General features: G+C 35.7%; 1 long non-coding RNA gene across 2 annotated transcripts in view; it reads right to left on the reverse strand.

Moving 5' to 3' along the window:
* LOC131509913 (uncharacterized) overlaps nt 1-14,379 on the reverse strand; it is a 42,191-nt gene that overhangs the window by 15,961 nt on the left and 11,851 nt on the right. The window contains exon 3 of one of the 2 annotated variants that reach the window (XR_009260796.1): nt 10,060-10,225. The exons of the other annotated variant lie outside the window; for it this stretch is intronic. This is a non-coding gene — a long non-coding RNA (uncharacterized LOC131509913). Of the gene's footprint in view, nt 1-10,059; nt 10,226-14,379 lie in introns of those variants that run through there. 2 annotated transcript variants of the gene reach the window in all.

A 14,379-nucleotide genomic window follows, 5' to 3' on the forward strand; every position in this document is an offset into this window, starting at 1 on the left:
CCAAAGTCTGGGAGTCAGAATTCGGACATGATGTATCAAGGATGGCTTGTCTCTGTTCCCTTGCTTCCTGGAAACTGCGATGGAAGACTTGAAGGCTAGGAGCTGGGGTCATTTGTACATTTGTTCACTCACATGTTCTGGTGGTTGATGCTAGCTCTCGGCTAGGTATCAAAGTTCCCTTCCATGTGGGCCTCTTTGCATGGGCTGCTTTGGGCTTCTTCAAGGGATGGTTGCTGGCTTCTCCAGGGCCAATGTTCTAAATGAAGAGAACATGTGGAAACTGTATCCTTTTAAAGATCTGGTGTTGTGAATTATGTAGTATTACTCTCAGCATACTTTATTGGCTAGAATAGTCACAAGAGAGTCAAGGTCTAAGAGGAAGAGAAATACACTGTATAATTTGGTGGGGAAAGCAAGGTTATAGAAGAACATATGGGATCTGAAATAATTTCGTGACTATGTTTTAAAAATCTTTGTTTCTTACTTTTTTTTTTTTTTGAGAGAGCATACATGTGAACAGGGGAGGAACAGAGGAAGAGGGAAAGAGAGAATATTAAGCAAGCTCTATGTCCAGTGAGGAACCTGATGTGGGGCTTGATCTCATAACCATGAGATCATGACCTGAGCCAAAATCAAGAGTCAGATGCTGAACTGAGTGAGCCACCCCAGCACCCCTTCTATGACTGTTTTCAAAAAATATAATCAGCCTCAGTCAATCCTTTGGCCATGGTAATTCATATCCTTCCCCCATATGTGCAAAATACATTAACCTTTCCATCAATGTACTCTCACCAAAGTCTCATCCCCCCCCCCCGCCCCCCCATTACATTTTCAGGCTCAGGTCTGAAGTCCAGGATCTCATCATCTGAAGCAGGTACAAGAGTGGGTGAGGTTCCTTGGAGCTTCTAAGGACAGTTTCTTTTGATTCAAAGAAGTGTGGTCTGTCACAGTTTTATTCCCTACAAACATCCAACATACCATGGTGGAATTGGCATAGGATAACCACTAAAGACACTTTGATTTAAAAATGAGAGAAAAAAAAATTAAAAAAAATAATAAAAATGAGAGGATAGGGGGTTCCTGGGTGGCTCAGTAGGTTAAGCATCTGACTTCGGCTCAGGTCATGAGCTCATGGTTCGTGGGTTCGAGCCCCCCATTGGGCTCTGTGCTGACAGCTCAGATCCTGGAGCCTGCTTCAGATTCTGTCTCTCTCTCTCTCTCTCTGCCCCTCGATGGCTCACTGACTGTCTCTCTCTCAAAAACAAATAAACATTAAAAAAATAAAATGAGAAGATAGGAGGCACAAATCAGTCACTGGTCCATAGGATTTCTGTAATCGAGAGAGGCATATTTTGCAGCTTCTTTGGTTTTCAGGACTACCGTCTGAGAATGATTCTCTATGGCTCGTGGATCTGCCCTCTGAGTCATGCTTTCATTTCCATAAGAAATGTCTAGCAGTGTTTCTCTCAAAACAATTATCTCATAAGTGTTACAGATTTCCTACTGATCTTACTTGGGTTAACTCACTCAAACAAAAGCCACAGCTACAAATATCATTGAGATAAACCCTTATCTACCTCAGACTTCTTGTTAGGCTGCAGGGGAAATGCCCTTAAGATTCTTAGAAATCCCACACTTAAACAGAGAGGATCTCTTCCATATACTCTTAAGATCTTTAAAGGGACTTTCTTTCTTTCTTTCTTTCTTTCTTTCTTTCTTTCTTTCTTTCTTTCTTTCTTTCTTTCTTTCTTTCTTTCTTCTTTCTTTTTAAATTAAGGTAAAGTTAGTATATAACATTATGTAAGTGTAAGGCTTACAACAGCATATTAGACATATATATTCCTTGCAAAGTGATCCCCTCCAAAAGAATAGTTATCAGTTGTCACCATACATTTGACCCCCTTTGCCAGTTTTGCCCCTTAGCACCACCCCTCCCCTCCCCCCCCCCATTTCTTATGGTAACCACCAATGTGTACTTTGTGTCTTTGAGTTTGTTGTGTTGCTTTGTTCAGTTCTTTTAGATTCCACATAGGAGTGAGTCTTAGTGTTTTTGTCTTTCTCCTTCTGGCTTATTTTACTTACCATAATACCCTCAAGGTCTATCCATGTGATCCTAAGTGGTGACATTTCACTCTTTTTTATGGCTGAGTATTCCATTGTGTATATATGCCACATCATCTTTGTCCCTACATCTATTGATGGACACATATGACGGACACTTTCCATAGCTTGGCTATTGTAAATAATGTTGCTGTGAATATCAGGATGCAGATATCTTTTCAAACTAGAATTTTGTATTCTTCAGCTAAATACCCAGAAGTGGAATAGCTGGATCACGTGGTAGTTCTATTCTTAATCTTTTTAGCATCTCCATACTGTTTCCCATAGTAGCTATACCAGTTTACATTCCCACCAGCAGTGTACGGGTTCTCTTTTCTCCACATGCTCTGCAATGCTTGTTATTTCTTGTCTTTTTGATAATAACCAATCTAACTGGTGTGAGGTTTTATCTCATTGTGGTTTTGATTTGAATTTCTGTGATGATTTGTGGTGTTGAACACCCTTTCTTGGACCAGTTGGTTATCTGTATGTCTTTTTTGGAAAAATATCTATTCAGATCCTCTGTCCATTTTTAAATCAGGTTATTTGCTTGGTGTTAACTTGTATGAGTTTTGATGTATTTTGGGTATTAGCCCCTTAGTGGGTATGTGATTTGCAAATGCCTCACTCATATCCAGTAGGTTACCTTTTGTTTGGGTGATGGTTTTCTTTGCTGTACAGAAGCTTTTCAGCTTCATGTAGTTTGATTTGTTTTTGCCGCTTCCTTGTCTTTGGTGTCAGATTTACAAAAACATCACTAAACCAATGTCAGGAGTATACCACCTATGTTTTACTCCCAGAATTTTGTGGTTTCAGGTCTTACATTTAAGTCTTGGATCAATTTTGAGTTAGTTCTTGTATATGGTGTAATATGGTCAGTCTAGTTTTATTTATTTTTTTTGCATGCAGCTATCCAGTTTTCCCAATACCATCTATTGAAGAGATTATCTTTTCTCCATTATATGTTCCTGGCTCCTTTGTCATAAAGTATCTATATATGTGTGCTGCTATTTCTGGGCTGTTAGTTCTATACCATTGATCTTTGTATCTGTTTTTATGTCAGTACCATATTGTTTTGATTACTATAGCTTTGGATTATAGCTTGAGGTCATGGAGCATGATACCTCCCTCCTTGTTCTTTTTACTCAAGGTCACTTTTGCTATTATTTGTGATCTTTTGTGGTTCCATACAGATTTGTGAATCATTTGTTCTAGTTTTGTAAAACAACGCCATTGAAATTTTGAGAGGATGCACTGAATCTGTAGATTGCTTTGGGTCAATAATAGTGATTGTTTCGATTTATAAGTATAGAATATATTTCCATTTCTTTGTGTCATCTTCAATTTCCTTCATCCATGTCTTAATGTTGCCAGTGTAGAGATCTTTCACCTTCTTGGTGAAATGTATTCCTAGGTGTTTTATTGTTTTTGTTGTAATTGTAAATGGGATTGTTTTAATTTCTCTGCTAGTCTATTATTAGTGTATAGAAATGCTATTGATTTTTATAGATTGATTTTGTATCCTGCAATTTCACAGAAATCGTTTATTCTAATCATTTTTTGGTGGAGTCTTTAGGAATTCCTATATAAAGTATATGCCATCTGCAAATCATGACCATTTTACTTTCTTTCTGACTTAGATACTTTTATTTCTGTTTGTGGCTTAATTGGTATGGCTAGGATTTTAAATAAAATGTTTAAAAAAAAGTAGCAAGAGTAGGCATTTCTGTCTTGTTCCTGATGTTAGAGAAAAAAGCTTTCAGCTTTTCTCCATTGAGTATGAAGTCAGCTGTGGGTTTGTCATATATAGCCTTTATTATGGTGAGGTACATTTCCACCAGTCCTACTTTGTTGAGAGTTTTTATCATAAATGGATGTTGAATTTTTGCTTCATCTATTGAGATGATCATATGATTTTTATCTTTCATTTTGTTAATGTGGTGCATCACATTGATTTGCAGATGTTGAACCATCTTTGTATCACTGAAATAAATTCCACTTGATCATGGTGTGTGATCCTTTTAAGGTACGGTTAAATTTGGTTTGCTAGTATTTTATTGAGTATTTTTGTATCTGTATTATTCAGGGATATTGATCTATAGTTATCTTTTCTTGCAATATTGTCTGGTTTTTGTATCAGGCTAATACAGCCTTGTAAAATGAGTTTTGGAAGTACTCCCTGTTCTTCAATCATCTTCAAATATTTGATACATTTCACCAGTGAAGCTGTCTGGTCCTGGACTTTTGTTTGGAGGTTTTTGATTACTGATTCCTTATCCTTACTAGTAATGAGTCTATTCAGATTTTCTATTTCTTTATGATTCAGTCTTGGAAGATTGTGTGTTTCTAGGAATTTGTCCATTTCTTCTAGTTTATCTAATTCGTTAACATATAGTTGTTTGTAGTAGTCTATTTGATACTTTGTATTTATGTGGTATTAGCTATAATTTCTCTTTCATTTCTGATTTTGAGCCCTCTCTTTTTCTTGGTTAGGCTAGCTAAGATTTGAAAATTTCACTTACAGTTTCAAAGAACCAACTCTCAGTTTCTTTGATCTTTTTAAATTTCTTTTTTAGTTTCCACTTCATTTATTTCTTCTCTGATCTTTATTATTTCCTTCCTTCAACTAACTTTAAGCTCCATTTGTTCTTCTTGTTTGAATTCCTTTAAGTGTAAAGTTAGATTGTTTGAAGCTTTCCTTGTGTCTTGATGTAGGCTTATATTGCTATGAGCTTTCCTCTTAGAACTACTTTTGCTGCATTGTAAAGATTTGTCTCTGTGTATTTTTTGGTTTCTTATTTGGTTTCTTTGACCCATTGGTTGTTTAGTAGCATATTGTTTAATCTCCACATTTTTCTCTTCTCCTTTATTTTGTAAATTATTTCTAATTTCATACCATTGTGGTCAGAAAAGATGCTTAATATGATTTCAGTCTTGCTAAATCCATTGAAACTTGTTTTGTGGCCTAACATTTCATGTATCCTAGAAAATACTCTGTAGGCACATATGATGTTGTTTAAGGTTGGTGTTTCCTTATTGATACTCTGTCTAATTGATCTATCCATTGACATATGAAGAATATTAAAGTCCTATACTCATTATATTTCTATCAATTCCTCCCCTTAGGTGAATAGGTTGAATTACCCCAACATAAGTAATAATATTTGCTTTATATATTTTCATGCTTCTGTTTTGGCGACATACATATTTATAAATGTTATGTCTTTTTGCTGGATCTTTTTGACCCTTTTGTCATTATGTAATGTCCTTCTTTGTCCTTTATTACAGTCTTCATTTTAAAGTCTATTTTTTCTGATAGAAGCAAAACTACACTAACTTTCTTTTCATTTCTGCTTGCATGAAATACCTTTCCTCATGCTTTTACTTTCAATCTGTGTTTGTCCTTACTTCTGAAGTGAGTCTCTTGTAGGCAGCCTATAGATGAATCTTGTTTTTTTTAATCCACTCAGCCACTCTGGGCTTGGATAGTTTAGTCCATTTACATTCAAAGTTATTATTTATAAGTATGTAGCTATTGCCATTTTGTTAATAGTTTTTTTGCTGTTTCCATTGTTCTTCTCTGTTACCTTCTACTCTTTCTCTCTTCCCTTGTGGTTTGATGGCTTTCTTTATTGTTATGTTTAGAATCCTTTCTCATTTTCTTTTATTTACTATAACTATTGGCTTTGTGGTTACCATGAGGTTCACATATAGCAGTCTATGTATATAACAGTCTATTTTAACCTGATAACAGCTTAAATTTGAACATATCCAAAGCATTACATTTTTATTTACCCATCCATATTTTATATTTTTGATGTCACATTTTAAATCTTGTTATTTCATGTATCCCTTGACTAATTACCATAGTTTTAATTTTATTTTTTGTCTTTTAATCTTCATACTTGCTTCTTATTAAGCTTCTTATAAATGCTTTATAAATACTTTATAAATACTTCTTATCAAGTATGTTTTTCTACTTTTCTTTCTTTACTGCATATTTACCTTTTCCAGTGATATTTTTACTTTTGTATGTTTATTATTACTTTGTTTCTTTCAGCTCACATAAATCTCTTTAACATTTCTTGTGAGTCTGGTTTAGTAGTGATGTACTCCTTCAGCTTTTGCTTTCTGATCTCTCCTTCAGTTCTGAATGATAACTTTGCCAAGTGGGGAATGCTGGGTTGGAAACTTTTTTTTTTTTTCCTCTCTCTATTTAGCACTTGAATATGTCACACCCCTCTCTTCTGATCTGTAGTTTCTGCTGAGAAATTTGCTGATAGCCTTATGGAGTTTCCCTTTTAAGTAAGAAGCTATTTTTCCTCTAGCTGCTTTTTTTTTTTAATTTTTTTTAACATTTATTTATTTTTGAGAGACAGAGCATGAGCAGGGGAGGGGGAGAGAGAGAGAGACACACACAGAATCCGAAGCAGGCTCCAGGCTCTGAGCTGTTTGTTAGCACAGAGCCCGATGCGGGGCTTGAACTCACAAACTGAGAGATCATGACCTGAGCCGAAGTCGGACGTTCAACCGACTGAGCCACCCAGGCGCCCCACTCTAGCTGCTTTTAAGATGCTCTTTTTCTATTTAACTTTGGACATTTTAATTACAATCTGTCTTGGTGTGGATCTTTGGGTTCATTTTGTTGTTCATTTGGGACTCTCTATGCTTCCTGGACCTGAATGTCTGTTTTCTTGCCCAAGTTATGGAAATTTTTAGCCATTATTTCTTCAAGTACGTTTTCTGGCCCTTTTTCTCTCCCTTCTTCTGACACATGCAAATGTTATTCAGTTTGATGTTGATGAAAAGGTCTCTTAAGGAATCTTCACTTTATCGTATTTATTTAGTTTTTCTTTTTGGGTTTTCCATTGCTTTGTCTTCCTGCTTGCTAATCTTTTCTTCTGCTTCATCTAGTCTGCTGTTGACCCCTATAGTGTACTTTTCATTTTAGTTATATTCTTCAGCTGTATAACTGCTGTTTGAAGCTTTCTTATATTTTCTGGGTCCTTGTTTAAAGATCTCACTGTGTTCATTGATTCTTTTCCCAAGTTAATGAGCACTTTTATGACTATTACTTTGAGCTCTCTATGTGGTAGATTGCTTATCTCCATTTCATTAATGACCTTCTGAGGTTTTGTCTTGTTCTTCGTTTTGCAACATATTCCTACATCTCATTTTCCCTGCGTCTCTGTGTTTGTATCTTTGTATTAAATGAAGTAGCTGTCTCCCAATATTGAAGAAATTGCCACTGGAAGGCTGGGAGTCTGTACAGTGCCCTCAGGGTGGTAGCCTGCCAAGTTCTGTCTCAATGTTTTAGTTTTATGGGGTCCAGAAATGTAAGCCCCCCCTGGACAGCCATTCACAGATGTCCCCTGCATGGATGTTACACCTTCTGGTCAGGCAGGGTAGGGGCTGTGGTGGAGGAGTGCCAGCCCAGGGCAAACTTTTGCACTGGGTCTGTCAAGGCAAGGGCCATGGTAGAAAATCACTGGGCTAGGGTGAGGCCCCATTCTGGGTCTTTTGGGTAGGGGCTGTGGTGGATGAGCACTAGGCTGGCTGTAGGGCAGGGCTTCAGGGAGATATAGGACAGGGTGAGTGGCACTAACAAGGAAAATTTAGAGCATCAAACATGGCACCTGCTAGTGCCAGGCTAACAAGGAATAAGGAGAATGAAAAAAAAAAGCGCAAAAACAAGCCTCCCCCCTCCCGAAAAACATCTGTTAGATCCTCTGTTCCTAGAGAAATCTCCAACTGACTACTGGTCCTCTGGTATACTCCACTGACTAGTCAATGAATCTTCCTTACAGCTACTGCCTCTACTATAGGGATTCATAGTGAGTGAGCCAGTTCACAAGCCCTTTAGGAGTGGACTCTGGTTTTTTATAGCTCTCCTGCTCTCCCAGAGGTTATCACCACTGGATTTCAAAGCCAGTCATTTTGGGGGTCCTTTCCACTACAGGTCCCATGGGCTGTGGTGTCCATTATGGGGCTTGGACCACTCACTCCTCAATGTGGAGCCCACACACTTGTGATGTCTCTTCCTCTTATGGGTCATGGTGGGAGTCCAGGAAATACCACTTAGCTGCCCCTTTTATTCATGTGAATGTGGTCTCCCTCCCTCCCTCCCTCCCTTTCTTTTCTCCTCTCTCTCTCTCTCTCTCTTTCCTTCCTTCCTTCCTTCCTTCCTTCCTTCCTTCCTTTCCCCCTGTGTTGTGGAAGAGCTATTCTGCTAGTCTTAGGTCTTTTTTAGAGAAACTTGTTATATGTATATTTGTAACTGGTGTGTCCATGGGAGGAGGTGAGCTCAGAATCTTCTACACTGCTGTTTTCCTTAAATGGACTTTTATCTGTTTGGGATACAACCTCATTATTGTTTTTTTTTCTTTTGAGATCTTAAAGGATTTTAAAATCACACACTTGACTTTATCTTTAGATCATGTTTTCCTGACAATACCCCAGATCTGATCTCTTCAAAAAAGCCGTTTATTAATTTTAGCCTCATTTACCATCTGGAGAGGCTGAGAATGAGAAACACTATTATTTTCAGACCCAGAAAGTCCTGGCTCCTTTATATTCACTAATCCTTCCTTTAGAATTTCTCTATTTTCTTCCATTTACTCTAGGCTACTGTAGCAGCCTGTACTACCGGGTGGCACCTTTAGCAATCTGCCCGGAAATCTCCATGGCTCAATTATCCAAACCATTGAATACAATTCTATTTCCATGTTATCATAGGAGACCGTGTTTCCAAACTTCCCACCACTACATAACAAGTGTCTTATTTCTTCCAACTTGCAGTAACACTTTCCCTTTCCTTTAATCTCCTACTTAAAATCTCCTTGCGGGTTGTCAAGGTTCTTCAGATAGACTTATTAAGATGCTTTACATTTTCACTAATACTCTCCCCTGTGTTTTTGCTAGTCTTTGCCCACCACCAAGTCCTAAATACACTACCCTGGTTGTAGGTATTTTTGTAATGGCAGTGTACCTACTTCCAGGTGTGAAAATCTATTCCAGCAATTTAATGCTATATAAAAAATTACTATGAAACTTAGGATAAAATATATCTATTTATTTTGTTCGTGGATTTTCCAAGTTAGGAATTTAGGTAAGTGTAGAGTGATGGGTTTATCTCCCCTCCATGATGTTTGGCTCTCAGCTAGAAGATTCATTCTAAGGACTGGAATCATGTGAAGGCTTGTTTGACCCATAGGTATGGTGATTAATGAAGGCTGTTGACCAAGGCCTTAATTACTTTCTACAAGGCCCTCTGCATAGGATCATTTTGTGTGGGTAAATGTGGGTATCTTCACAGTATGGCATTTGCTTTTTCAGAGCAAGCATCCCAAAAAGAGGGATCCAGGTGGAAGCTGTCTTCTTTTTAAGACCTAACCCCAGAAATCACATAGCATCCCTTTACTTTCTTAGATAGAAAATTCACAAACATTCCCAGGCTTAATGGGAAGTCAAATAGACTACAATTCTTGATGGAATGTTGTAAGGTTCTGGAAAGACATGTGGGACTGAAAATATTACTGTAGCCATTTTTAGAAATCACAATCTTCCTTGCTATGTTTTATTAACCTTATTTAAACATTCTTGGTTTTAAGAAATAATTAAACTTATACATGCAAAATGAAATGATGATAAGAAATGAAAATAAGACAAAAAATGCAGTGTGAGTAATTAAAAGGTCCTTTTTTCCTCATCAGAGTATGTACTTTGGTTAACAATTATATAGTGACTAAATTTAATCATTATTCACTGTGTGTAATCTTTCAAAAATGTTATGCATACACCAACATATGCATACAAATATTATTGTCTACATATATTTGAGTTATAAAATCCTTTCTCATTTATCCATAGTGACAAGATTAGAAATAAAACAAACTTATGGGGTTTTTCTTTTGAAAGGTTTTATGAATATTTTTCTTCAATACATCTGCTATGAGAATGGATTGTTTAAGCTAAAACTCATCTCTATTTCTGATTACACACTGATGATGACAGATGGTAGAACAGAGACTGACCTCAGGCCAGGATCTACGGTAGCAACAGTTGATGGTCTTGATGGCCAAAAGTAGGTTTGATTTTTTTCTCTCATGTTTCATGTTCCTAAGAGCTTGATAGGGCAGAAGAAAAAAAAAAACTAATTGGGGATTTTTGCTTGTTAGGTATAATAATCTCAGAACATTTAACGATTTAAGGACTACATAATGAAAAGGAAATGTGTTTTGGGTTTCTGATTTATGATATGTAGTGGAAAGGAACCTGAGTTAGGATTTTAGAGATTCTGTCTCTGGGCTTGATCTTCCTACTGCAAAGCTCTGTGACCTTGAATAAGTTTCTTTTTCTTGTCCTCCTGTGGATTTTTTCATTTGTAATGTAAAGACATTGGAATTGAACTTTGCTACTCACAGTGCAGTCCGTGAAACAGCAATATCCATATCACCCAGGAGCTTTCTAGAATTGTGGGCCTCTCTACAGACCTACTGCCTCAGAATCTGCATTTTAACAAAATCCTCATTGAATTTTGGACAGTATTGGACTAAAGAATCTCTAAAGGTAACTTTCTATTCTAACTTTTTAGAACTAAAAGTGCTTAAGAGAAAAATAAGAAACAAAAACAAAACATCTTTAGTGATTGTAATACTCTTTCTGAGAAAATAAAGAAGTAGGGCCCATATATGTGGGAGATACACACACACATACACACACACACGTGTGTGTGTATGTGTGTGTGTGTATATATATATATATATATATATATATATATCCCTACTGATATAGTAAAAATATTTTCTTTTTTGTTGGTTGAAAATTTTGGAGGCAAAAATTGCCAAGGGATACAAGATTTCTTACTGTATTTAGTGATCTTATAGCTTGTTGTGGTTTCTTGCCATATCCTTTACTGCTTCCCTGGCTCTTCTCATTAGTCACCTTCTCAAGGATGCTTTCAAGAATTCTACTAGAAACAAGCTAGGAAAACTAAAGTGACCTACCAAAGATCATTCTGCAAGGCAGTGCTGAAAATATGGATGACAACAGTACTTCAGAAGGAACCCCCAAATAAGTAAAGGATTTAGTTAAATGAAGCCTACAACAGTTAAGTGGTGTCCCAGGTGATTTATTACACAGTTTAATGAATAAGGGAAAGAGAGTTACTTTTTGTATATTTTAAAAACCTTTCTCTCTCATTGTAGCCCAGTACTTGGACACAGTAGGATCCTAATATTGGTGAATTTATTCTTTTTTATCTTTCCAGCAAATAATTGTTGCACACCTATTAGGTATCAGGTATTTTTCATTGTGAAAAAGAACAAGAACTTCATTCTTTTATTTTTTATTTTATTTATTTAAATTCAAGTTAATATACAGTGTAGTATTGGTTTCAGGAGCAGAACCTAGTGATTCATCACTCAACATGTAACACCCAGTGCTTATCCCAAGTGTCCTCCTTAATGCCCATCACCCATTTAGCCTGTCACCCCCACTTCCCCGCTAGCAACCCTCAGTTTGTTCTCTGTATTTAAGAGTTTCTTATGTTTTTCCTCCCTCTCTGTTTTTAACTTGTTTTTCCTCTCTACCCCTATGTTCATCTGTTGTGTTTCTTAAATTCCACATATATTTATTTGTCTTTTTTCTACTGGAACTAGAGTATATTATGTGAAGCAAAATAAGTCAATAATTCTTTTATTTTTAATAGTTTCATTGAGATATAAGACACATAATATACAATTCATACATTTAAAGTATAAAATTCAAGGGTTTTTGTGTATTTATCAATATTTGCAACTATCACCAAAGTCAATTTTAGGATATTTTTACCACTTTAAAAATAAATCTTATACCAGTTAGATTTCCCCCCTGTCTCCTCCCTCTCCTATCCCTAAACAAACACTAATCTACTTCCTACTAATAGATTTTTCTATTCATATGAAGAGAGTCATATTAAGGGTCTTTTGTGACTTGCTGCTTTTACTTCGTATAATGTTTCCAAGGTTCAGCTATATTATAGTGAGTATCTGTACTTCATTCCTTTTTATGGCCAAAAATATTCAATTATTTGGATATATCACATTTTAGTTAATCCATTCCTCAGCTGATGGACAGTCGGATCATTGCCACCTTTTGGCTACTATAAATAATACTGCCTTAAACATGTACATATAAGTTTTTGTGCGGACATAGTTTTCATTTCTCTTGTACATAACTAGTAGTAGAATGGCTAGGTTATATAGTAAGTTGTTTAATCATTTAAAGAACTATCAGACTGTTTTCAAATGTGGTGGCATGAAATTTAACTCTTGGTGAATGTAAAGAAATAGAGTCAAGTTAGAGGAGGCAGTGTGTGGGATGTTTGACACAATGTAATCTGTTTCTCATCACTCCATCCATTTCATTCTTCCCACCTCCATCTGGATAGGCTCCTTAGAAAATCTCCTTCAAAATGTTATTTCCTTGCTCAAGAATCTACCATGAAAATCCACTGACTGGTATTAAACCCTCAAGGCTATGGTTGTCAAGACCCCCATATTATGACATAAGCAAAGCAACAGAGGTTTGAACTTAGAGTTTAATATTACAAAGACAGGATATAATTAAACTTTGGAACTTTATTAACTTTATGTCTTTGGTATATAATTTCTCTCTTCCTCAGTTGCCTTGTCTCTTAGATTGTTGTAAAGATTTTCATAGATGTTTAGTGTAGTTTTCTGGCACATTATAATTACTAGTGGGTGGTGATTAATACAATATCAATATAAAATAATAAGTTGTATATCTATATATTGGATGCAAACATTTGGAAAATGAAATTTAAATGTAACATTTGCAATAGAATATTGTAAAAGATACTCATATTTAGAGATAAGTTTAATAAGAAGATGTATGAGACCTCTGTAATAAAAACTTAAAAATATTCCTTAGAGATTTAAGGAAGACTTACATTGATGGAGATAACATGTTAATGAACAGGAAGACTCAATCCTGTTTTGATTAAACACAATCTTAAGAAACATTTCAACTTTTTTGTGGAAATAATTTAATTTATATGAAAATGCTCATTTATCTCATTTCTTAAATTCCACATACAAGTAAAATTATATGGTGTTTGTCTTTCCCTGACTTACTCCATTTAGCATTATACTCTCTAGCTCCATCCATGCTGTTGCAAATGGCAATATTTTATTGTTTTTTTTGTGGCTGAGTAATATTAAGAAATGAACATGGTAGGGGGAAGGAAAACCAAGAAAAAGACTCTTAACTATAGAGAACAAACTGATGGTTACCAGAGGGGAGGTGGGTGGGGAAATGGGTGAGTTAGGTGATGGGGATTAAGAAGGGCAATTGTGATGAACACCAAGTATTACATATAAGTGTTGAATCACTAAATTCTACACTTGAAACTCCTATTACGCTGTATGTTAACTAACTGGAATTTAAATAAAAACTTAAAAAAATTATATGAAAATGCAGAGTATACAACATTCGGGGCCATCTTGCAAAAGAACGAAGTCAGATGAGTTATAATACTTCATATCAAGACTTCCTATAAGTCATAGTAATCAAGATAGTATTGTATAAGCATAAGGATATACGAGTTTATCAATGGGACAAAGTAGAGTTCAGAAATACATTGATACATAGAGTCAATTTCAGTAGAAGCTCAAAGGAAATTCAATGAGAAAAGATAAGGCTTTTTAACAAATAGTGCTAGAATAACTGGATAAACACATGGAAAAATGACTCTTGACTGCAACTACACTCCATTCTCAAAATTAATTTAGATAAATTATAGATTTAATCATAATAACTGTCTAGAAGTCCAATGCGCTATCCATTGCACCACAAGGCCAGGCAATTTAATCATAATAACTAAAACTAAAGCTTTTAGGAGGCATCTGGCTGGCTCAGTTAGTAGAGTATGCAACTCTTGATCTCAGGGTTGTGGGTTCAAGCCCCACATTGGGTATAGGGATTACTTAGAAATAAAATCTTTAAAAAAATAACCAAAGCTTTCTGAAGTAAACATAGAAAAACGTATTAGTGATTTTGGGATGGGCAAAAGTTTCTTAGGAAAGGAAAAACACTAAACCACAAAAAAAGTGACAGATTTCACCAAACCAAACCAACCAAACAAAACCAAACTTCTTTTCGTTGAAAGAAAATACAAAGTTTAGTTATAATCTTGGAGAAAATATTTGCAATATATATTTGACAAAGAACTTGATGCAGAATAAATAAAGCCATACAGAGAAAGACAGATACCATATG

The sequence above is a fragment of the Neofelis nebulosa genome, chromosome 1 (assembly GCF_028018385.1).
Source record: "Neofelis nebulosa isolate mNeoNeb1 chromosome 1, mNeoNeb1.pri, whole genome shotgun sequence".
Taxonomy (NCBI): Eukaryota; Metazoa; Chordata; class Mammalia; order Carnivora; family Felidae; genus Neofelis; species Neofelis nebulosa.